This window comes from Plodia interpunctella, chromosome 20, assembly GCF_027563975.2.
Source record: "Plodia interpunctella isolate USDA-ARS_2022_Savannah chromosome 20, ilPloInte3.2, whole genome shotgun sequence".
In the NCBI taxonomy this organism is placed as follows: Eukaryota; Metazoa; Arthropoda; class Insecta; order Lepidoptera; family Pyralidae; genus Plodia; species Plodia interpunctella.
This window is the reverse complement of record NC_071313.1, coordinates 239,055-264,698: the sequence shown is the minus strand read 5'-3', so window position 1 is coordinate 264,698 and position 25,644 is coordinate 239,055. Positions and strand designations below refer to the sequence as shown.

At 36.6% G+C, this 25,644-nt stretch overlaps 1 protein-coding gene and 1 long non-coding RNA gene across 2 annotated transcripts in view; both read right to left on the bottom strand.

Annotated features, from left to right (window-relative positions):
* rg (rugose) overlaps positions 1 to 25,644 on the bottom strand; it is a 397,734-nt gene that overhangs the window by 370,668 nt on the left and 1,422 nt on the right. The window lies entirely within an intron of this gene.
* On the bottom strand, positions 5,671 to 14,001 carry LOC128678841 (uncharacterized). The gene is made up of 4 exons (XR_008405691.1): positions 13,846 to 14,001; positions 12,600 to 12,678; positions 6,663 to 6,828; positions 5,671 to 6,413 (listed from the first exon to the last, which is right to left on the bottom strand). It is a non-coding gene; the product is annotated as an uncharacterized LOC128678841 (long non-coding RNA).

Here is a 25,644-nt window from a genome sequence, read left to right as displayed (position 1 = left end):
CTGCAATGTAATTGTTTTGTGTTCGCACTGTGTTTGCTAGGCTTGTACTGAGGGCTGAATGTGCGCCCCAGAAACATCCGCGATATAAAAACGTTTATTTTGTTTTTACTGCCGCTTTCACTGCTTTTTAACACCTCGTCATTAACATGGAATAATTGAAGTCAGCACAAAGTTGCAAGTTAACGGTGCGGGGTGTTATTTTTTTAATTTATAAAAGACATTCCAACGGCTATGCTCAGCGAATACTAATATTTATCGTTTTAGTTAGATCCACACTGACACTACTAACTAAACTCTTTATAACAAGGATTTTATAATAAGCAATTGTCAATTGATTTCGAGTATAAAACCAAGTCCGACATATAACGTTATATATGTGGTGTGTTATAAAGTATGCTTTACCTTTTATGAATAAGAGGGCTAGTACTAGAGATATTAATTTAAGAAACCATTTCTGACAACACCATACACAGGTAGGTGCAGAGCAAATATTCATATAGTTTTACGACTTTGTTTACGCTTGGCTTGCGGAGGTCGATAGAAAACTTCATTGAACAGTCGCGGGGAAGTCTAGTAAAATTCATGCGCTGCATCTGTGTTCGCGCGCTACTTAAATACACCTTCACACAGTTTTCACCAAATGATATGGTCACAAACGTGTGTAATTATTACGATAAAATTGATACGTGTAACAGTAACAAAATATTTATTGTAGATAGTCTATGTATTACGTAATATTTGTATTTATCTTAGTGTTTTTGTAAGCACATATTTTGCACCCACTTAGCATTATCTGTATGAGCCAAAGGTTGAGCGTTGTATTTATACAAAATGTATTTTGTGCATTGAAGTTTAAATATTATAAGGATTACCAAAGTCTTGAGTTATATATTCTAGGACTAAGATTATGTAGTTCCAGAACAAATCTATATACATTTAGTAACCCTAACCACATTCAAGCTAATGGCACGTGAACGAAACGCCATAACCACAACCCGATGGTCCTGATATAATCTAAAGGTCAATGGTATCGGTTAAATAAATAAAACTAAAGCACAAATAATAAAGATTCTGTTTCGTAAGTTGGTTTTATCGTGTTCTTTTCAAGGGTTTTGTCAGTAGCCGGGGACCGAAAGAAAGCACAAAAATAATTTTCAAATTGCAAGAAATATTCCACTTACGAGTAAGTAAGACACTTTGGCACCGGTAGATTTCAGAATTGAGATATAAAATAGTATGAAAAATAAAAAAATTGGTTGCGCTAGGTATGATTTCAGGTCCAACCCTACCTCTACCCAGAATCGCAAACTGATTTCAATGGATCACCACGGATGTCATCTGTAGGAAGGTAAAAAACCAATAACTGAATCATAGTACCAAATGCATTTTACTAAGTATAATAAACTTTCTCGAAGCAAAAGGTCCCAGTCTACGAGGCTTTGAAGCACTGCTACGGCGTAGTGGGGCGTACGGAGCGACATTGATTGAAAGACGAAGTTGACAAGCTTTTAAAGTTTATGAGAAACGCAATTTGTTGTTGCACGTTCTGAGCTCTCTGTAAAGCTATATTTTTTATGGTTACTTTAACCATTCAAATTTTTCAAATAGAGATTCAAATCTTTGTAGTCCAGAAAAGTAATTTTTAGCCCTCGGCATCATACCGGGTCGTCGTTTCAAACGAATGATTTTGATTACCTTTTTTTGTTTGACGGGTGACTGAATAGTTAGATCTCTTAGCCATTAAACTCGACGACCTCTAATCGCTGATAACCACACACCACAAGTCTGATTACTGTAACTGATAGATAGGCTATATTATGTACTTTATTTAAACATGTACAAGACCATTAAAGAGACCTCATTAAACAAAACAGTAAATAAACTGTCGGCAGACGTTGGTGCCAAAAAACCCATTTCAAGTTTAAATTATCTTGTTGACTACTCCTCCACGATGCCTTGGCTTTCATCCCAATAGCTTTAATTTCACGCTCTGTGAAAAAATATGTCTGGTGAGACGGATTGCTATGTTAATAATGACATAGCTCTGAAGCATGGGCTTGCCTGGTGATACTCGATTGAGAACTGTTATACAATCAGGCGCAAATAAGACTAGTCGACCATCCGACTAAATGTAAGTTGTAAGGTTTATCTACCTGGCTATACATAAGGCAATCCGAGTAATTGGTAATTTGCCTCAGATAGCGCACTCACGAAAGTCCATCGTTAATAGTCAGCACTTAATTTCGTTTGCAACAAACATAATGCCTGCAAGACTATATTAATTAAACTTGAAAGAGCTCAACGAGCTCTTCTCAAGGTCTGTACCTCCAAACCATTTTCATATCCTATATTCCAACTATACCAATATTGTGAAGTATTAACTGTCCGACAGTTATACATCCTACTCAACAGCACGGCAGCATTCGCTATGACCCGAATCGACGCAATCGTCTTGTAGCTACCTCCTCTATCTTCTGCACTAAGTTCGCACATAGATTTACTTGTTTTACCGGACCCTTTTTATACAACAATGCTCACTCAAAATTAACTTTGATAACACTTTCTACCTACTCTTGGAAAAAATCCATCCTTAACTATTAGTTTTCACTTAATTAGGACGAGACTGAAAATCTACATCCACGTATTTGACTTGTTGTTGTATTTTTGTCTTCTTGAGTAAACTACTATTTATTTATGTTGGTTGGTATCTATATATTCACATGAAATATTTTATATTATTATAAACTAAAATATTTTATATTGCAAACTTTACTAATTTTTAACTCCCACCCCAAATTACACGTTACACGTCACGTAAATTTTTACTAATACCTAATACTTTTAAAACTGTAATCTTTCTATAGAGTTAATGAAAATTTGTTCTACATATTATGAAATGTATGTTTTCTCTATTTCAACCATTTTGTGAGAGCTTGGCGTGACGAAGACCAATGTTTTTTTTATTATTTGTGCCTAAAGAGACGAAATAAATACTTTTTAATTTTACTTTACTTTAAAAAAATATATTTCAAAAGTTCCCCGTAATCATTTCCACACAAAAGCAATATATTTCCCCAAGCTAAAAACACTAGGGGATAAAAAATTCACACAAAAGATGAACAGCAGGCAGGCTTTAAAATAAGAGTTTAAGGGAAACACCCTCGTTTCTTGCGTCATTACAGAGATACAATGGGAGCGCCTAAATCACAAAGTAGATTGGAAACAGAAATCAAGGCACATTTCAATGAATAAAAATCCAGTTTTGGAATCGGACAATTCACTGATTAATCTTTCATTTAATTTCATTAGTATTACACTTCAAAAGAACCAGACAGAATAGGAGGCCTTCGCCCAGCACTGTGACACGAGTAAGCCATCAAAAAATCTGTGATACGAAATCTGTTGAAATCAATACACACAGACATTCTGCTGGCCAGCATCGATCGAGCTCGGGATATTATGCAAATTAAGCGTTTAATACCCGACGTTAATTTCATCCATGTTATTTTAGGACACAAATTGCCATTGACTATTCCGCAATTAATATTTGCATGAATTTGATTTTGAATATTATTCAGATTATATATTGAAATACTTCGATGGTTAAAATGTATCATAGGAAAATAATTGAAATCATAAAATTTAGTTTATTTTGCAAGCAGACCCGTGGATTTGAGGCGTCACAGCCGCAAATGAAACAAAAGAGAGATAAATTGTAGTTCAAGTTCAAATACTTGAAACTGATTTATTATTAACCTTACAACACGTTGTGTTTCAGTTTAATTCCTTAATAAGGAATATTTGAGACACAATGCATGACAATTATTATATGGTAGCCAGTTATCGGTCCCTGACCCGTCGTCAGGGACCGATAACTGGCTTAATCCGTTAAAAATTCATCGTGACAAAACAATGCGAAATGCTTCGGATTAACTCAAACGTAAAATGTCTTGAAATTAGGCTTTCATACTGATATTAAAATGAGCAGATTATTTATTCCCTTAGAAATAATTTGGTCGTTTGTCTTTGGGCAGGAAATCGCGAGCCTCCAATTAGAGCTCATTCATCCAGCGCAGAATTATTTCATCCGATGTAAGGAGAGCCGCGGCGAGACACAATGACTTCCTATTAGCTCGAGTATTTAAATGAGCTCACTTTTATTCATCAGGCAAAATGTTCAAATTATTTCATATTCCGGGCGGATTTTATGTTCTGTATATAACGACACAGCTAACTACTTCGTATCTTCTTGCTGTGTTGGATTTTTTGAATCACACATTAGTTCTCACATACTTGAAACATTATTGCTATGAAATTGGAAATTTCTATTATATATTTATTATAATTATCGTCAATTTTGTACACATAAAATAATTTCTTCTTGATTTCTACTAAAACTGTTACCATCAACATAAATTGTGATGTATTACCGAATCGTTACGGGTTATTTAAGCGGCGCTGGCGGATTGGCATAGATATGCCGTCATGAGGGTAACCGCTCATAAAATATGAACCGCGGTGGACCGCGATATTGGCGAATTACTGCCGTATTTACGACAACACGGCCAGGGGAATATTACTGTGTTACCTTACATAACATTTACTAGTAGCACTTATATATTCCGGAATCAAAAGTCTGATACACGCTACTTTTAGCATAAAAATCATTCACGCAGCATTCGCTATGTACAGTGTGTGCAAAAAAGTTATAAGTATATCGAATATATATTATAGGTATGTATTTCCTACTTAGAGAAAGTGAGAAGAGAGTAAATTAGATTTAAATTTATAAGTTACTAGAAACCTAAACCCGGCTTCGCACGGGATCATTTATGTATATATGTATAAACAAAAAGTAATAAATAGTCTAAATAACTGTCGAAACTGCATCAAAATACGTTGCGTGGTTTAAAAGAAGAAAGCTTAGAAACAGACAGACTGGAGCGGAGGGTGACTTTGTCTTACACTTGTAGTGATTTGAAAAACGAAATTTAACATTAAGCGTGTACATGATCAGCTTTAATGGTTAAATCTATATTTTTATTTAGTTTCGTCGATTGTAAGGGTTAAGTTAACGGGAACATTGTATCAACACTATGAGCAATTCAAACATAACAATATATAAATGGTGGATCCGAAGAGTCAACACAGCGTTACACATGTAAATCAATTAGTTTGAATTGTTTTGAATGTAAACAGACGGCTGACTTCACACGAGTGAAAACAAACAATATTAAAATGCAAAAAATATTGTATGGAGAATTATGAAGTGTGTGTTTTTTCATAAAATAAATACTAGATTAAAGATTTTTCTTTAAGAAATAATGAGACTTAGGGCCTGTTTCACCACTTTCTGATAAAACATCATATTATAATTTGACAGATAAACTAAATGCTAGAGCATTAAATAAATCTGTATTAGATAAATCTGCCTGCAGTGATTGGCCACTAGGCACCACCCAACAATTGGGGGAATCACAATCTTAACGCTATTTGTTCGAAATTTTACATACATATAGGCTATTATTACATACTTCATCAGCAAAGGGTGAAATATGCCCCAAATAATGAGCGTCTGTAGAAAAATCTAAAACGTAATACCATCTTTTTTGTATAATATAAATATTATGTTTTGTAATTGTATTAAAATAATAAATGACACAACACAATCTAAAAATGCAAAATAAACAATTTCTCTGTAACGTTGATTCTTTTAGTACATCCAGAATAAATGCGAAGTTTCCTTAGCAAGAGAGTCGGGGTAAATTGCATGTCGTTGCTATAATAACAGGGACCGACGTAATCTCGCAGACTGTTTAGAGTTTATGGGTGTTTTGTTGCTGCCTTGTGATTGATGCTATTCTAGTATTCGTTAGCTTAGTTTTACTCTGATCTTGGCATTTTTATACATCGTATACAAATTCATTTATTAATCCAAATTCGATGCAAAGTCATCGCTGTAATCGCCACATCCATCAGGCTATTTACTCCAGGGCGACTTGACTAACAGCCCAACCCAAACATATTATTAAAGCCAAGTAAATATAATGCTACCAGGAAGTAGCTATGCTTCTTCTTTTCGAGTCGCTACAATGGCTTTTTATATGATGTGACACCAGTACGAGTATGTGCCATTTTTATCATTTTGTCGGTAGCTTCGTTGAAGTCCTGTATGGTACAGGAAGTGGGAAAGTGCTTGTATTTCTTAAAGAAACCATTCATGGTTTTTAAAGGAACCCATTTTTCAGATGCATAGGTACTTTCTTATATCGATGTTGAGATACACTTATCATCACGATGTGTCTAAAGTACTCAAACGTTCGGATTCCAGATTGCAAATGAAATGAAATTCGGAAACGTTACAGGTTAATACAGTGCAGGAAACCGCAAACTAAACGCAATTCAGTCCGCCTCTGTTGCAACAAGCGGATAATCAATGAAGTCCATACAAAACATTCAGAGTACAGATATACTTCTGTTAGTTAATATTATAATATAAAGTAGACTTTGCCCGCGGCTTCGCCTGCGTAAATTTCCCACGGAAATATTTATTTTTCCGGGATAAAAATTACCTTATATTCTCTGTACTTCAAACTACATGTATGCAAGAATTATACATTTCAAGTAGATAAAGCGTGAAGAGATACTAAAAAAATACTTACGCATTTCTTTTGAAATGACCGGCCCATTTTTTTTCAATTTGATCATTGTACTAAGCGTTTCCATTTTTTTTAGTATTTTCCCATAATTAATAAACTTTAGTTACGTAGACTTATTCTTTCAGTTTTAGCAGAGGAACATAGTTAAACACATTTTTTTCAATTTTGTCTACAAAGGAATATTTTGTCACTCACATTTGAGTCTCGTAAGGGAAGTCATTTCATTCAATCTATAATTTATGTAAAAGCAGGCCCGCTAGTAACCACAAACCGCGTCAAACGAAAACAGACACACGGGAACGGTAATTCGGAAAAGCGGTTCCTATTTATTTGTCAACAAAAGACTGCGCTCCAGCCTCGATTCGTACTTAAATAATTTTCCAACATTTTTCCCTCTTTTCCATAACCCACTCAATTTAGGGTTGTCTCCACGAGGATTGTTGATTTATTTATTGTGTAATGTACAATATTAAATAAAAAGTAATATAATTTATGATGTGATATTTGCCTGTCAGTTTCATATTGTTATGTGCGGGTAAGAGAATAAAATCAGTCTTGGTCTAGCATGTCTTTTATTCACAACATGGTGACAGCGGTTGTGCAAAATAATTAGATAATAACTCTCAATAGTTTGGGATTTCGTGTATTTGTAGTGTTTTTTAGTGACAGATTTGCAAGATAAATATGGAACACGCGAGGCCGCCATCGGAATTATGCTTAGAAGGTGGGCCAGCGAACCGCGCGGACGCGTGGCGGAAATGGCACAAACAGTTTTTGGTGTTCCTAAAAGCATCGGGAGTTCACAAGGAAAACAGTGATGTACAAGCTAGCTTGCTCATAAATTTGATCGGATCGGAAGGTTATGACGTTTATACAACATTTAAATTTGATAAAGAGACTGATCGCGAAGACCTTGAGAAGCTGGTGAATAAATTTAACGAGCATTTTGGGACGAAACAAAATACTACAATGGCCCGCTTTAAATTTTTCACGAGAAATCAGGAAAGCGGGGAGTCCATAGATGAGTACGTCACTGCTTTAAAACTTTTAACTCAACACTGTCAATTTGAACACCTCGAGGAGGGCCTCATACGAGATCGTATAGTTTGCGGAGTAACAGATGGGAAACTACGTGACAGGTTACTTAGAGCTGACGATCTCACCCTCGCTCGAGCTGTTAAAATATGTCAAGCTAACGAGATGTCTACAGAAGAGAAAAGGCAGATAGAAGAGACCAAGGCCGACACAGGCGATAGTGGCGCGTTGTCGGTAGCCGTGGACATGGTATACGGCGGCGCAGGAGCGAGATGGCGCGCTGCGCGCGGCGGCCGCTGGGGCCGGCCGCGGTCGCGCGGCGGCCTGCAGCAACTCGGCGGCGGCGGGTCGGCCGGCCGCTCGGGGGCGGCCACAGCGGCGTCATCATCACGTATTATGGTTAGAAGTGCGTGTTCAGCGTGTTTAAAAGTTCAGTGTGACGGTGGTCTTCGTTGTCCAGCTAAAAGTGCTCAATGTTTTTGGTGCAGTGAAAAAGGACATTTTAAAAATGCGTGTCCAAAATTGAGGAATCGAGTAGACCAAATAGAGGAAGAAGGAACGACTGAGAGTCAAGATTTATACTTCGTGTCTACAGTTGATAGTATCGGTATGGACTGCAACAAATGGTATGAAACTTTATACTTAACTAATAGTGATGTAAAGGAAAAATTTAAGCTAGACACAGGTTCCGATTTAAATGTTATGTCTGTTAAAACATATTGTAAATTAGGTTTTAATATGTCAAATTTAATTTCAGATAATACTAGAGCTTTGTCATTTTGTGGCAACTTAATTCCAATCATAGGTTCATGTCGTATTAACTGGATGTATAAAAATAAAATATATAACCTACGTTTTATTATATCGGAACATAACTGTCAAAGTGTACTTGGAAAATTTTCATGTGAGGAATTAGGCCTGATAAAACGTATATTTTCAATAAATTTTGATGAATATGATGATTTGTTTAAAGGGTTAGGCAAACTTCCTGGTAAATATAAAATAATAACTGTATCGGGCGCGCAACCGTCAATCTGTCCTGTTAGAAAAATACCTGTAGGCGTACGAGACAAGTTACGCATTGAATTAGAACGTATGGAAAATATGGGGGTTATCAGGAGAGTGACACACCCGACTCCATGGGTGAATGCAATCGTAGTGGCGGCTAAGAAGGACGGCAGTATACGCGTGTGCCTCGACCCGCGACCGTTGAACAAAGTTGTGCGCCGTGCACACTACCCGTTGCCGACGCTCACGGACATAGCTACTAAGCTAGAAGGAGCTAGGTACTTCAGTAAATTAGATGCACGATCTGGATTTTGGATGGTACAATTAGATGATGATAGTGCAGACTTATGTACGTTTGGGACACCTTTTGGTAGGTACCAATTTTTGCGCCTACCCTACGGCGTCAATTGCGCGTCTGAAGTTTTCCACGAGAGAATTCGTCAAGTATTAGAAGGTCTGGAAGGCGTAGAGTCTTTTATAGATGATATTATAGTCTGGGGAACTTCTATATCTGAGCATAATGAAAGGTTAAAACTTCTACTTGATAGGTCACGCAAAGCTGGTATTAAATTCAATAAAGAAAAATGTGAGTTTGGTGTTCAAAAGGTGAGCTATCTTGGGCACACCTTTAGTGCAGAAGGAATGCAAATAGATGAGAGCAAACTTAAGGCAATCAATAATATGCCAAATCCTCACGATAGGCCTTCATTAGAGCGTTTTCTAGGTATGATAAATTATTTATCTAAATTTGTACCTCAATATTCAGAAATAGCAGCCCCATTACGTATTCTTTTAAAGAAAGATTCAGTATGGAATTGGGATGAAGTACACGAAGAGAGTGTTAGGCGTTTGAAGCGTTCAGTGTGCGTCGCGCCTGTAATAGCGTTGTACTCGGCGCGCGAGCCTGTGCTGGTGTCGGTGGACGCGAGCTCTCGCGCGCTCGGCGCCGTCCTGCTACAGGGCGGGCGGCCCGTCGAGTACGCGTCCTCCACTCTCACCGACACACAATGTAGGTATGCTCAAATTGAGAAGGAGCTGCTGGCCATCGTGTTCGCTCTTGAAAGGTTTCACCAGTATGTTTATGGTCGAAAGGATGTGACAGTGGAGACTGACCACAAACCGCTGGAAGGGTTGTTCCAAAAGCCTTTGGATTCAGTTCCGGCCAGATTGCAGCGAATGATGCTTCGTATACAAGGGTATGATTTTAAAGTTGCATACAAACCCGGAAAATATATGTTTGTGGCAGATACATTATCCAGAGCGCCTTTGCCAGATTTATTACAAGAAAAAGTAAGTAATGAAATTGCTGAACAATCTTGCTTCTTGATAGAAAATGTCAGATTTAGTGATAGTAAAATTAATTTAATAAAAGAGCATACAGTCAATGACGAAGAATGTCAGTTAATTATAAAATACATAAAACACGGGTGGCCCAATAATAAACACGATGTAGACAAAAGATTAAAGGAACAATGGTCATACAAGGAAAAATTTGAATATGTGAATGGCGTAATATTTAAAGATAATTTAGTTTATATCCCTCAGGAGTTGAGGTTTGAAATGATAAATCGGGTTCATGACGGGCATATGGGCATAGATAGATGCAAACGGCATGCACGTGATGTAATGTTTTGGCCTGGGATGTCGCGCGACGTGGAGCGGGCCGTACGCCGGTGCGCCGTCTGTGCGGAGCGTGCTGCGCGGCCCACACGTGAACCGCTCATGCCTCATACTATTCCATGCCTCCCGTGGGCTAAGGTAGGCTCTGATATATTTCAGTATAGTAATAAACATTTTTTAATTTTAGTCGACTATTTCTCAAATTTTATTGAAGTTAGCCCCCTATCCAGCATTACTAGTAAGTCAGTAATTACGGCAATGAAGGATCAATTTGCAAGACATGGTATTCCGCAGGAATTGATCACTGACAACGGACCCGCCTATGTTTCGAAGGAGTTTAAATTATTTAGTAAACAATGGAGTTTTAAGCACATTACAACTTCTCCGTACTATCCGCAATCTAATGGACGAAGTGAAAAAAGTGTTCATATTGTTAAGAACATTCTAAGGAAATCCTTATGTTCCGGGTCCGATTTTTACTTAGGGTTGTTAAATTTAAGAACAATGCCTACTCATGGGGCGCAGGCTTAATACGAGGCTCCCATCCCATGAGAGCAAACTTCACCCACATCGTGACAATGCCGAGGATTACGAAATGATAAAACGTAAACAAGTAATTAATAAACAATATTATGATAAGCACGCACGTGCGCTGCCTCAGCTGCAGGCGGGCGATCACGTGGTCATGGTGGACGCCGGGGGCAGGAGGCACGCCCGAGTGCAAGCGCGGACTCAACAACCACGATCTTATTTTGTCGTGGATTCCGCGGGAAAACGTTACAGACGAAACAGACGGCATTTGATTAATGTACAATCTTCCGACGAGACGCCGACACCTAAATCTCAATCAGTAACAGATGAACAGACGCGTGGTGACGAAGAAGAGTGGTCTAGCGCAGAAAGTTATAACAACTCGGACGAAACGTTTGCATTCACCAGCGAGGACGGGTCACGAGTTTCTGATGACGTCACGCCTAATAACAACCGCCCGGAGCGCGCGCGTAGACTGGCGGCTGAAACGGCCCGTATTAATATAGCCAAACTTCATTCTAATAAATAACTAGGTACCTACCTTAGATTCGTAAGTTTTTAATTATTTAGAGTATGCTTACATAATCTAAATGAGTATGTCATAAAGTACCTACTTTATGTCGTTGGTCAAATGTTTTGTAAACTTTTCTATGATTACGCATTATTATATATTCTATAGTTTACAGTAAACAACGTGTGTAATAAGCTATAATTTGTATCTATAAGTTTTTTTTTTTCTTTTCTTCTTTATTTTCTTCTTTAATACCTACAATGTACTACTCGTATGTGCGAGTTCATTATAACATTCTCATTGTAATTTTAGTACTAGTTAAGTAGTATTTTAATATACTTTATAAAATACATAGTATTGAAAACATTTAAAGATTTAAGCGTATAATAAGTATTGAAACTTCTTGCATGGTAACTGTAGATCTATAACTAAACTCTAATAGCTTTGTTTTAGTTTATATTCCATTTTAAATTAGATATTATGTCGTATTGTTTGTTGGGGGAAGATGATGTGATATTTGCCTGTCAGTTTCATATTGTTATGTGCGGGTAAGAGAATAAAATCAGTCTTGGTCTAGCATGTCTTTTATTCACAACAATTTATGCTACCAATTTATTGCTAGAACGCGCTGTGGTATGGCAGTTATTTCTACAAATTACTTTTACAGGTGTCAGTGTAGTGTAACTTAGTGTCATTTCGTAGATGTAGTAGTTTGTAGTTAGATCATTACTCCGCCGCCAAGCATGTTAATTGTTTGTAATAACTATATTGTGCAAAAAATAAGTACATATTTATGTCAATACATTCAGTATATTAAAACTACAGAAAATGGCAATGTCATTAGAAATTCAAATGTATTTGTAGAATCTTGGAAGACATGGTTAATTCTATGACAAGAATGCAACATGACATTAATATCTTCTAAAAACGTGTCGTAGTTTTCCGTTGCCCTTGCCAAACGAAAATAACTACAAAAGGGAATGAAACATTTGTACCTATATCGATGTCGATTGAAATGTGCGAGCGATCGAAAGCACAAAAACCTATACAATCGTTCACTGATACAAAACTTAAAGTTGCGCCTAGTATGTTCCTCACTTAAGGACACAAAACTAATTAATTTTTGCATATTTCAAATATTGTCGAAAAGTCTTGATTGATTGGACAAAGTTTGTGATTTTCAAGCGAATGTAAGATTATTATAATATTAGGTATATTTATGTGGTCCAGTCTACCTCTGTGTACACAAATGAAATCACGGATATAATGTAACTAGTTCATTTTTGTTTTTACTTCAATCATACGTATCAGCAGCTGAAACAAAACAATGTGATCATAACCATTTTTAATATTACACAAATTGAGCATACGTTCGTGTACATAGGCTAGGGGCAATCTCATTTTGCGTGTTTATCCATAGAAAATATGAAGAAAGCTTACCATATACACGTCCATTATCATTTCTGATCCAATTCATTTTATACGGCATCATAATTACAAGGTTTTGTTTAACTTGCCTTGTTAGTGTGTTAGTCTGTATCCAGTTGTCCTACGGTCCTACCTAATAGTACCCCCAAGATAATAAAAGCTTGCATCAAAAAAGGTTATTATCAAAACTGATTGATCCCGACGTAATAACTACAGTCATAGGATTACCGGATATATATTTCATCTCGTCGAGCTAAGAGCCTCATCACCAGCTCTCGCTCGGAGCAGGCACTCGGGCGTCCTTCAATTAACTGGATATCGACTACAGCACCCGTCCACATGTTGCTGACACTACATTTTACGAGCACTATACATCATTAGTATTGATAACGAATTAGTTTTCAACGAACGCTTTTAAATGATCAACCAAAAGATGATGAACTAAACAAATAAAAAATACTACAACTTAGTGTGCATAACATGCATGAGAATCTAGAAAAAGTGATAAGACAGACGATACGATCAGCCACCCAAATCATATCCATAAATAACAAATCTGAAAAATCTAAACATTTTCATAAAAACTCTACTGTTTTTATAACGTGTCATATTCTCCAAACGAGATGCGCTTGACACGTAACTGAAGATAATAACACTCAGCTCAAGTGGACAGTAATGACATCCACACAGATCGGAGATGAAAATAGAAATATATTTATATTGTACTCGGAATCTGACTTACAATAATTGACAGCAAACACGTGGGCTCAACTTCCTTATTTTTCAAGTAGGCTAAGGTCAACCAACCCGCACATCTAATTGATAGAGATCAAACTATGTCCAAATAAGCAGTTGGGGGCTGATAAAACTAACCCACCACTTCATTAACACATGTATCTGCCCTCAAATGCACAAATACTATAACTAATATTGAGCCAAATGTATAATACCGCGTTTGAAGCTTCAATACATCAACATCTAACTACTTCGAAAAAATATTTACTTTCCTTTCATAAGGTCCGGGAAATTGCCCGATACCGAGCTAAAACAAACCTCTCCCGATAAACAAATATTTGCTTATAAATATGTTGATTACTCATTCCGTAAGGCCTTCGCCGACTCTTCAATTCGTTGAATTAATGATGTTGACTGTAACTAAATAAAATAAAACTAAGATACAACTAATAAAGGTGAAGCTATTTTAGTCTTTCATTTGATTGACTTGACACATGATTTTTATTTTTTTAATTTCATGGCTCCATCGTTTGTCAAAACGATGATTTTGCCAACGTCGAGGTTGAGATTGACACGGAATATAATTTGTTATAATGATATATGAAACACGGTTCAGTGTGTAAACTAAAATATAAGAGTATATAAATATATTATACTTACATACATACGGATATAGGGAAGAGTAAATAAAAATTATAAGTAGATATTATTATTTTGTATAAATTTTGCCAATAAAATTATAAATGGGGAGAAAACTAATGTTAATAGAAATTGCATATTTACAGGTCTTAGGACATAAGGGGGAAGCAAGTCGTATAGATATAGAGGAAATTTCATTATTTCTAGATCGAAATCTTTCAAAGCGAGACCTCAACAACCAATCGAATTGAACGCGTTGACATCTGTCAAACCACTGTCACATCTCATCTAGAAGCAGACACGATACGTACAGTCATATCACAAAAATAAGCTAAAAGCGTGCATTAGTAAGAAAAAAAATATTTTCTATAAGTTATGTTAGTGGGCTCTTGAGCAATGGTACATTGCATTGTAAGTTAAATATTATAATAAAGGAATGATTAAAACTACTGTAATTATTTTACAAATACCTGACAACCCAGATCGTAACGTCACGTAAGAGTATTATTTAGCGTTCAAAAATGTGTGATTTTATTTTTGTCATATCTTTGAAAACATTGTCAATATCACAGTATTTTTTCAATGTTGTTTCTTATAAAAGAATTGTTAACAAAATTATGAAGCTTAGCTTCTATTTCGATTGCCTGTGCTGAAGGTATCGGCTCCGGCCAAATTGAGGCCACTAACTGACCTAAAAACTAAGCAAATTAACGCCGGCAGCCTACGTAATGACCAATCAACTATACAACTTCTGTGTTAATATAATTTGTATCTCTTTGCGACAACATTGCCTACTTGAGAATATACATATTTAAATTTAATGGAGTTACATATTGGTAAGGAAATGTAGATACAATTCAGTTAAAGAGAAACAGAATAATTCACGCTGATTTCCTCCGTTTTATTACACACAGCTTAATTAACAAAAATAAACAAAATAATGCCAAAAATTCATGTTTGAACCAAATAAAGTTAAAAATATTGAAAAACTCAAAAACCCAAAGCAAATAAGACTTCGGGCATTAAAACATTGCTGGTTGAATATAAAAGCTTGTTTTCCACAGCCAAGTATTCGGATCAAAGGCCGCAACAACTTGAAGAACCGCAGGCGAAATAAAACAACTCCGAAAATGTATTGCTTGTAAAAATAACAGTCGGGAACGCGGCCAGATTTATGGAGACAAACACGAGATAGACGAATCTGTCACTCTTTCTCTTCTAGCTAAGTAAAATCTATAGTTATGCGCCAACAACAGTAAACTAAAACTTTTCTTCGAAGTTTCATTAATTCCGTCACTGATTTTGTAATGTGTCGTGGAAAATGATCAGACTGTGTTGACATTTCTATGTCTATGTTCCTTCTTCAAATTAAGAAAAACGGGACCACGACGAGACTCGATTAAAATATATCTTCTCCAATAATGTTCAACCCTAAGTAACTGTGAAAACTAAGAACCCCCAGATAATTTTCCAATACAGTTAAAAAAAACATTTTAGTATCGGTGAATGATATCATCAAAAAATATCGGTGAAATATATCATCAAAAAGTAGGCCTAGTACCTAATACCATAAAGACCACTACATTTGCTCCCATCTTCAAGTTAAGACGCGGTGGAGCCAACCGGCTAGACTATGAAGATTACTTGCCGCCCACCGCTCCTGAGCCACGAGCAATCACTTTCAAAAGGGATGACTTACATATAGTACAGAAGAATACTTTTTGTATAGAGATCACTACAATATCATGAAAATTGGACACAGACCACTTTCTAATGCCACAATATAGGCAAACAGTTCGCCAAATTGTGCGGTTTCGACGTACGTTACTGGTTTTTCCTTACGGAAAATAAAAGCTCTCGTACAAACTACGCAATGTTCGTGCCTTTACATCTCGTCTGAGTTCGACGATAGTGTAAAGCCGGCATAACAGGAACTATGTGGAATGTCCACCAGAGATCTTGTGGCAGATAATGACTTCAAGATAGTTGACAAAATGTCCTCAAACAAAAGCAACTGCAATCCTTCTATCTGAAATTTCTGTATACATCTTACGACCCGCGCAATAAGACAAATTCATGTCGCATCTGTAGTCCCTATAGTTTGTATCAAGGGTTTTAACTGCTGTAAATATCTGTTGTAAAAGTGGTCTGGAAAACGACAATCCTAGTTCGGCTTAAGGTCTTGTTCTGTGTTTTCATTTTCAGTAAATCACTTACGGAAGCTTTTGTTTCCTCTCTGCTTAGCAGTCAAGGTATACACCTGGAAAATGTCAGTTCATATTTTAAATTTTATAAAGCGTATTGCAAAACGACGTTGCCTATTACCGAGATATCCCTAACAACTACAATAGCTTAGCTATATAAAAAATCATCATCGTCTGGAATTCTCGATAGAAAATGTCGCACTGACAAACAGACAAGCATGTTGCCTGATCTGATTATTTTTGCATTGTTAGTCAAAAAATGCCAGTTAGCAGAGGGAATCTGTTTATTCGACGATTCACTTGCGACCCCATCTGTCAGACACGAAGGTAAGCTGAAATTTTATTATTTTTGTAGTTTTGTTTGGAACGACAAAATCGTCTAAAGCCCTTGTTGTCTGAACAAAAGGGATAGCTTAATGAGATTATCAAGCAACGGGGTCAAAACAAACGTTTACGACGGCCGCGGCGCCGGAACACATAAAATATTCACTTAACACGCTCGTTCGACACGGCATAGCCCACCCGCAAATAAAATTAATAATAAGTAACACCCCTGGGGCAAGAGCGGTATGGATGAATAAATGGATATATGTTTTCAATGTGTGTATTGATACAAAAATAAATATGAAGCAGTATTGAGCATTGATGGTATGGTGGTATCGAAGGAGGAGGTCACAAAGATGTTTGAATTAAAGGACAGATTGAAAATAGTCAACCGAACCGAAGCACTACATATCATTTAACTATGCAAAGCGGAGTTGCAATTTTTAACAATCATATTCACGTCCGCCCGCTGTGAGCGGTCAATAAAAACAGAAACTTCCCCGCTCGCGCACCGGCCGAATGCAGAATGAATGTGAATCTACCCGCAGTCGGATAACTGCCTACTTATACCTTTACGATTCTATTGTTTATTCAGGAAGTAGCAATATCGACGTGCGTGATATTTCACTTCTTTGTCTCACAGTTGTCTTTAACATTTCATTTATAATAGCACTTCTTTATTTTTCTACCCTTCAAGAATAATGCACGGTGCTCAAAACTCAACTGCTGCATTAGAGTAGGTTTTATATTACAATTGCAGAAATTTGGATTCTTTCGCTGATGAAAAGAATCCATTCTTTCTTACATAAAACAGATGTCAGAACAGATTGTTTTATAAAACCAATAGAGCAAAAACGCCTAGGGGCAGTCAAGGGAAAATGTTCTGATCGTGGTTTGAACAAAATACGAAAAGTTTGAGAACCTGAAGTACTTATCTGACATATTCTTCTTTCGAGTTGTTTGGAGAAGCGCCGTTAATCACGTGGGTGCTCCTTGAATAAAGTAATTTTGGCTTTGTAGATATTACGGCTTATGATAGCCTAGTATCAACTGACTTCTGTTAAACTTTGATATGATTTATCATTTCTTAGTTCGATGTTAGTTTGCTGAGCTGAGAATAACTTGTAGACTGTAACACAATGTAAGTAGGTACTACTAATAGTATAGATCTTAATAAGAACTCGACAGTGTTAAACTGTCTAAAAAATCATCTAACTTAATAAGTCGAATTTGTGGGATAAACGTGTTTCGTCACCAAAGTCAGGCACTGTACTCCGACAACTAGGAGCATCTTCACCTGTTGTATAATTTATGTGCAGTGTGTTTGTAGCGGTATCGATCAGTCGAGGCGACAAAATTTCTCGCGCCTGCTATCTAACACAACCCAAGCTTTACGAGTACGTTCCATTATTTCTTCTGTTGAGTGTGTTATTGCTAACACTGGTATCAGATTTTACCCAAACTGCATGAAGGCAGTTGACAAGTCTTTTACGACTGCCTACCCACAAATAGTGGCAATGGCAAGTAGTCGCATACACAATAGTGAACTAAACTGTCAACAAGTGTGCACCATCCTAATGATGTTTTACCGAAAACAAGAGGTGGAAAAAAACTACGAAAACTGCTAATAATAAGTCATGTATTATACATTAGTCAGACTGGTACACAAACTAATGTGGCACGAATAGGAATCGAACCTGAGACCATTTAATCAAAGGCGGACTGTCTTAACAAATGGACCACCGCCGCATCTTAAATATCTCTTCCGTTAAAGATGAAGGACTGGTTCAAGTATATTCACATGAAATACGAGAAGCGCAAAGCTCATATGTTGTATAATTTGCATGCAACCAAGCCGTATCGATCCGTAGAGTGGAAGCGACACGTGGCACACCTCTGTATTCCACGCTACTAATTCTCATGTTACTAATACATCAAGACTAAATTGTACGGCGTGAAACTAGTCTAGTTATTTAGTCACATTATTATTAAATCTAGTCAGATTTGATAATAAGTCTTCACCTCTTGTACCAAGTATTTACTATCTATTAGGTACTTTAAACTCTCTCATTTGAGTTCCCGGTTTCTTCCTGAGCTGTTGACCTCCAGAGACAGTCGTCTCTGGAGAAGAAATAGTAAAAAGCGGAGAAACCGGGAACTCAGGTGAGAGAGATTAAAGTACCTAACAGATAGTAAATACAACGTACAACATCCTTGTATAACGAAGAGGTTTACGGAGTAGGTAGAGAACTGAACACTATAGTTAACCACTACCATATTAATCGGAATGCTACTCTGTGTATTATTCTCACTAATATAGTTACTGCATATCCGATCGCACTAATTACACGATACGGCTTTCATTGAGGATCAAATGGCTGATATTAACATGACAGATAGGTCACTGCGGGACTGCGAACCAAACAGATATTAATAAACGAAGCGCCAGTTCGCAAGCAAAGCATCCATTACATTAGTATGCTTTATAAAATTCCAAAGAAGTTGAGCAAAGCCCAACTTAGGTCAGTTTTCCTCGTAATTAATTGAAATAATACGAAGACAACGATTTTATCTGCAAAGTCAAGAAGCACGACTGCTTCCTCGAGTTTTCACTGCTAATTGATTACTGAATACAACTTGCAGTTCGTGGAAAATATAAATAAACTTTCTTTACTCCTTATTTTTTCATGTGATAAACTATTTGGTAAAATATAGAGTGACACAGAATTTCGTGAATTAAGATTATTGGCTGTTTTCAAATTTATCCTCTCATTTAATAATTTCATTTTGTTTATTCTTAAAACTATAAGGAAAACATAGTGACCACCTCACCACATAAAAGATAAAAGTATTAGTTAAACATTTTATTTCCCAGAGAAGACATTATTCTGTTAGTTACGGCCAACAAAGCATAAAAGTCTAGCATTTTTCAGCGTAAAATATTTTTAGTGCGGCTACAATTTGCCTTTACGTAACGTTATTCCAACTTCATCCCAACAAACAAGATTTAATTCCCTGAGGTTATGGCCATGCCGTTCTGCAATATAGTTTAAATTCCTACGATATTTTAAACTACCTAGGTGTATTGGGAGTCTGGATTCCCGACGAAGGCAGGCTAATGGAAATAATTAGAACGCCGGCGCTAATGATCCAAGCGAGCAATCAACTCTAAGATATGAAAGGCATAAGGTAAAGACTACTAGACGATAAAATATGAGTTAATATTAACAAAATAGGATAAAAATGCTCTGGAATGAACCCAAATATTATTTAATGTTAAATCAAAGAATTACAGCTTTTTAGGTGCCATCACTTATATAGTTTCACAAAGAAAATTATGTTTCTTCGAAAAGTAATCAGCTTGTATGATTAAAATGTAAAGCTGAAAGTAAATTTGCATTTTAAAAAACAAAAGTTTCAATCATTCATCAAAATTCAAATTTATAAGGGTTTAAAGAAGTGAAAAATAAAAATATCCAGGATTTTCCTAGTATGTAACTAAACAGTTCATAAGAGTTCCAAAAACTGATAAAGTTAAACTTAACTCAAGCAATCCGGAGCTAGATTATAAAGATTGGAATTTTTAACGTACACTTTTAAAGTTGCGACTACGGGATGACTTCAAACCTAGAATGGTGAACATAGTCATTAACGTGGAAGACCAGCGTCGTGGCTCACCCCAGGGTCCACGACATAGGCTGAGCGAAGTCCGATTTGGTTTTGTGTGTTTTGATTATAATTCAAGTATTGTTGTAAATAAACGATTTTTCCTTCTTTCAATGTGTTATCTGGACAGATATTAACTTGAGACAAATTTAAGTGAGTAAGAAGATACAGAGATTTTCTGAATATCTCATCAAGAGAAGAAGGAAAAACAATTGTTACTATTTAACAATAGTTGTCCAAAGTACAATAGTAAAGATTCCTCGACAGAATGTTAACTTTCGGACGTTTTGTCATTCTGTCGTGGGAAAACGTCAGTCCTTTTCATTTTTAAGTAATTCCTCGACAGAATCTTTCTTACTTTCGGCGATCATAACGGCTCTTGCGATGACTTTGGTTTGTTTGTGCCGTCGACTGTAGCACCAACTCGATTGTTGCACAAACTGGTCCCGGCAGCGGTCCGGATATTACACACAAAAATTACCTTGTAATTAACGTCCGGCTTCCGATTTCAATTAAATTAAAGAGGTTAATTCGCAATTTTCTTGGAAACAAACAGAGGCGACTGCTGAATGAATTTTAACAATATTCATTTTATTTTGTGAAGGATTAGATCGCCTCGATTTCACTAAGTTATTAGAAAAATAAAAAGCTAGGTTTCGATTTTAGGGTTTCGTAGTCCTATAGACAAAGAACCCTTAATAGTTTCGTCCGTCCGTCCGTCCGCGGTCTAGCTCAAAAACTAATTAGTACTAGAAAGATTTAATTTGGTATATACACATATTAATCTCGCCGATAAAGTAGTCAAATTTTTAACGATAGAAGTATTTTTTTAACGATTTTATCGTTAAAAAATTAAATGTTTAGGTACACCTCTCCTACACGCGAAATAGAAATGATTCTTTTTCATCTTTCCTGATAGTATGGATTGTTGGATAGATCTATCAACGAAACGGTTGTTGTTAGGAATTCAAACGTTACGACTTTAGTACTCATATTTAACGAAATTAGAAGGAAAACACAAAATACAAACTTTGAACTGGTGGCTTGGAACGAAACTCTCGGTCAGTGTGAATTCGACTCGCACTTGTTTGGTTGATGTAGTAAACTACGGAACAATCTTTTGTCTTTCTTTAAATAGTTTATTACTTTAAAAAATCTGATTGAAGAAATTCTTTCTGCATACAAAACAAAGAGAAAATGTATAAAGAAAACAAAATCTTACTCTACCGGATTCACCTGAAAAATTACACTTTGATACAAGAGTCAGAGATAATAGAGTCGTTCCATTACCGAAATGGCTATTCTATGTAAATGTCGACGTCTCGCGCAGGACGCCGGAAACTCCGGTGATGTTTCGGCAGTTTCTCGATAACTCAAGAAATAGTTCAATATTTCAACCTTTTTGAAGAAATTTTGCTTTACTAGTGCGTACTTGTAACAAATCGCCAAAAAAAGTGCAAAGTAATACGTATGGTAATTTTAGTAAAAATAAGTTTTTTTCGAAAATATTATTTTTGAAACAAGCTTCTATAGTCGTCAGAGGGATCTTATTTCAACGGTTCATTCATGTGACAAATGCTTCTTTTTAACAATTTTTAAAAATAATAATGAAATGAAAAAATCTGGAATCGAGCGGGAAGTGAAACCACGCGGGGCAGTGGTTTACGTTACTGGCATTGAGAGCCGATCCTGGCCACAATTAGGCCTTGCTTAGTGCAATATTGCATTGCTATTAAGGAACGGGAAAAAATAATAACCGTATTATTAGCCGTTGAGAAATTCAATCGTCGGGAGCAAGTCATGCATATCATAATAATGCATTGTCCTCCAAACTCAATCGGCTGAAGATTTGCTTCAAAATTGTGTTGCAAGATTCCACCCGAACACTACTTCATACATATACTTACATACAATGGAATTAAATACAGTCAAACGTTATTTTTAGTAAACGGAACTCCTATGCCGGTGCCTTCCACATTGCTGACAAAATTATATCCATACACGGAAATATGATATTGCACCTGCACTTAGATAATGATGAAGACGCTTGTAAAAATCTTAGTAACATTACAAACAAGATATTTTACTAATTCCACCCTACAAATTAGATTTAAAAGATCATCATCGCCATCTCAGCCCTTTTATTAGCCAATGCTGAGTATAGACCTCTCTTATTTTATGCCGCCCTAACGCAAGTACAGAAGCTATGGAAATACAAGCTTCAGAAATTTTTATCTCAGGGATTATTTTTATCTAACAATGCATTAATACATCTAAAAATAGCGAGTCATCTCATTGCAAAGGCACGCAGCATTGGATGCTGCATTAAGTCGGATCGTTAGCGGCAAATCGCCTATTCAGTCGGCATTATAACCCATAATCGTGTATTACAAACACAGCTCGAGCAATTAGGTTCTGTAATAGCCTGTTGTTGAGACAGACGTGATAATGGTGGATTCGGACAAATGATGCTAAGTTTTAAACTACACATTTGCCAAATTTCAGATTTAGTCATAATTTAGCATTTATGTGACAGTCGATTCTTCATTGATCAAGCTGAGATATCAAGTTACCTTACATGGAACTGGGCTATGTGGGGCATCCGAGGCGGTTGGCATACCTATGTATAAGATATTATTGATTTAAATAGACAGGGAACGTATCCACAGACTTTGTGAAGTATTTAAAGAGCTCAATCTCAAGGCATTGCTTTGTTCTTAAACATTTGTACATTTTTCAAATATTCTACTCATTTCTACTCTATTAGTTCCGTGCATAAAAAGGTAATAACGGAACTGTATTAGGATTGCTCTGTCAATACATATTTTCTCAAGTAAAGGTATTATATTTATAACATTATGACTAATGTCCACAAACTAAAGCTTGGCCACGACCTTGCTCATTATATAATAGTTACCTGAGCACGCGAAATCGCCAACCGGTATTTTGAACTGGTCTCGGTGCTATTAATTTGACTGCACCGACTATTAACACTAGTTAGTTCCTAGGGCTCCGCTTATGTGGGAGTTTATGGATAATAGTCGCCCTATCTATTTAAATACTAAATAAGTAATTGCAAGGAGCTAATTTGAAATTAAGTACTATTATAGCATTGGAGTAAGAATGATTGAACGATAATGAATAAGTTAAGGACTTAAAAATTATACACAAAGGGCCTTCTAATTTGTTTCTCCAATATTTAGCGTTCTATTTTCTTTTCAATTCGTCGAGCAGTGAATAATTGCTTTTGTTAGTTTCTATTGCAGTAACTATTCATGTCATCCAATCGAAGTTACAAAATCTGGAAATGTGTAAAAGTATCCTTTTAATTAAGTTGGCCCGATTGTATTCTACCGCAACAATAAAACGCAGCATGGCACACTGCACCGGTGCATTTCCAATAACGCGGCTCTGATATTATTTGCTCGGCTTCTATCGGCTTATTTTCGTAGTTATTTTATTGAACGGACAGCGGGTGCTCGTTGCGACTTTTCATTTTATCAAAGCTACTAACATTGATAAAAAGAAAAGTCATATATCCTAATAGTAATTAACCGTGCTTCAGATTTTCTATGTTTTGTCGTCATGATATTCCACTAGGATCCGTTGACTAGCCATAACGAGGTTTAGTTTTACCCACTATGCTTCAAACATCATCGTCTAAGGCTCTATAGCCACAGGTGCGCCTTGGCCTGGTCAACTAAATATTGCAAACCGCTTCTGTCCTTGGCGAAATTTCTCCAGCCTTTAACTTTGAGTGCTTTATTGTCCAGCTGCACTCCATCCAATCATCTGAGTTTTGGCTTGCCAGGGATCTCTCTCCACCCGTCGGATCTACCATTTATGAGACGCTTAGGTGTTCTGTCGTCCTCCATATGTTCTACTTGGCGTCCCTACGCGTTTCCCTTCAAAAATTCAATAATCTCATTATATTATATACTAGCGGCCCGCCCCGTTTCGCAAGGATGTAACATTATGTATATTATGTACATATAATCACTATATATTTAAAAAAAAAACACCCTTGAAAATTCGTTGCGTACTTTTAAAGTTGTAAGTTATATAGGAACAAAGAGACAGCGGGAAACTACTTTATTTTATAATATGTAGTGACGATGTCAACATAGGTCGGGTGATCTTTAATTCAGCGAGTTCTTACTTTAGATTATAAAACCCTTGAATACCCAGAAATGAATTTGAAATGCTTTTCCAATAACTGTTATCTCCTTTCTCAATCCGCCGATTCCAGCAATTTCCATCGGTTACCACACTTCGCTGTCCGCCCGACGACTTCGATGCTCAATTTATGTCACAAAGGATAGCTGTAGATTAGATCTCAATCTTTAGTGAGATCTAAGCTTCAGACATTTCTGTCATTAAATAATGTTAGTTAGGGTAGTGCATATTACGGTCGACAAAACCAAAGACGTAATTAAACGGGAGTTTGATATACCTAACATAAAGCATCATTAAACTGCAGAATCTATTCTTACAAATAATTACGACCAAATTGAAAAAAGAAGACAAAAAATTGCAAAACGATGATTCGCCCTTCCTAACACCTACCTAGGTGTTTTTTACAAAACGGTCACGAGCGAGTGCTGACGGCTCGAAATCTGACGCGGGGCTAACGAATAGACAGAGCCCTTCCGAGGGGTGCCCGGTGATATGCGAAATTTAAGTTATTTTTGTCTTAAGGTGCATTTACAAGCCAGCGAATGCTCCTTCTATACCCACTCTGGCTGTCCTATCAACGGTTCACCATACCTTGGTGGACCGCCAGAAAATGGATACAATGCGCATTCGCTCATTTGGTGTAAATCGGCCTTAGATGCAAATGATGATCATTTATGAAATTGAATATTTATTCGTGCTTGCAAACGACTTCTTCCTGAAAGAGATCCGGTTCTGCAGTTAACTAATGCTGATGAGATATCATATTTTTATACTGCTTCAAATACGACTAAGCTATCATCAACCCATGTTATCGTGATACTTATCAGGTGCATACCTGCTAATCTGAAATTACGAAAATGGGTAACAGAGTAACAGGAATGAGATAATTCGATCTCATTCATCTATTTTACCTAGACAAGTATTTCCTCTTGTGTCGAACTATGCTTATGTCGTTGTCACTATAGACGTAGATGTAACTAGGCGATGTGCCGCAAAATTAACTGTTTAACACGGAAATTTCCTCCCTTGAGAATTCCCGCAGATTTCCAAGAGAAATTCTCTTTCGGAATTTCTGAGAATATTTTCACACAGTTGGCAACAAAACGTC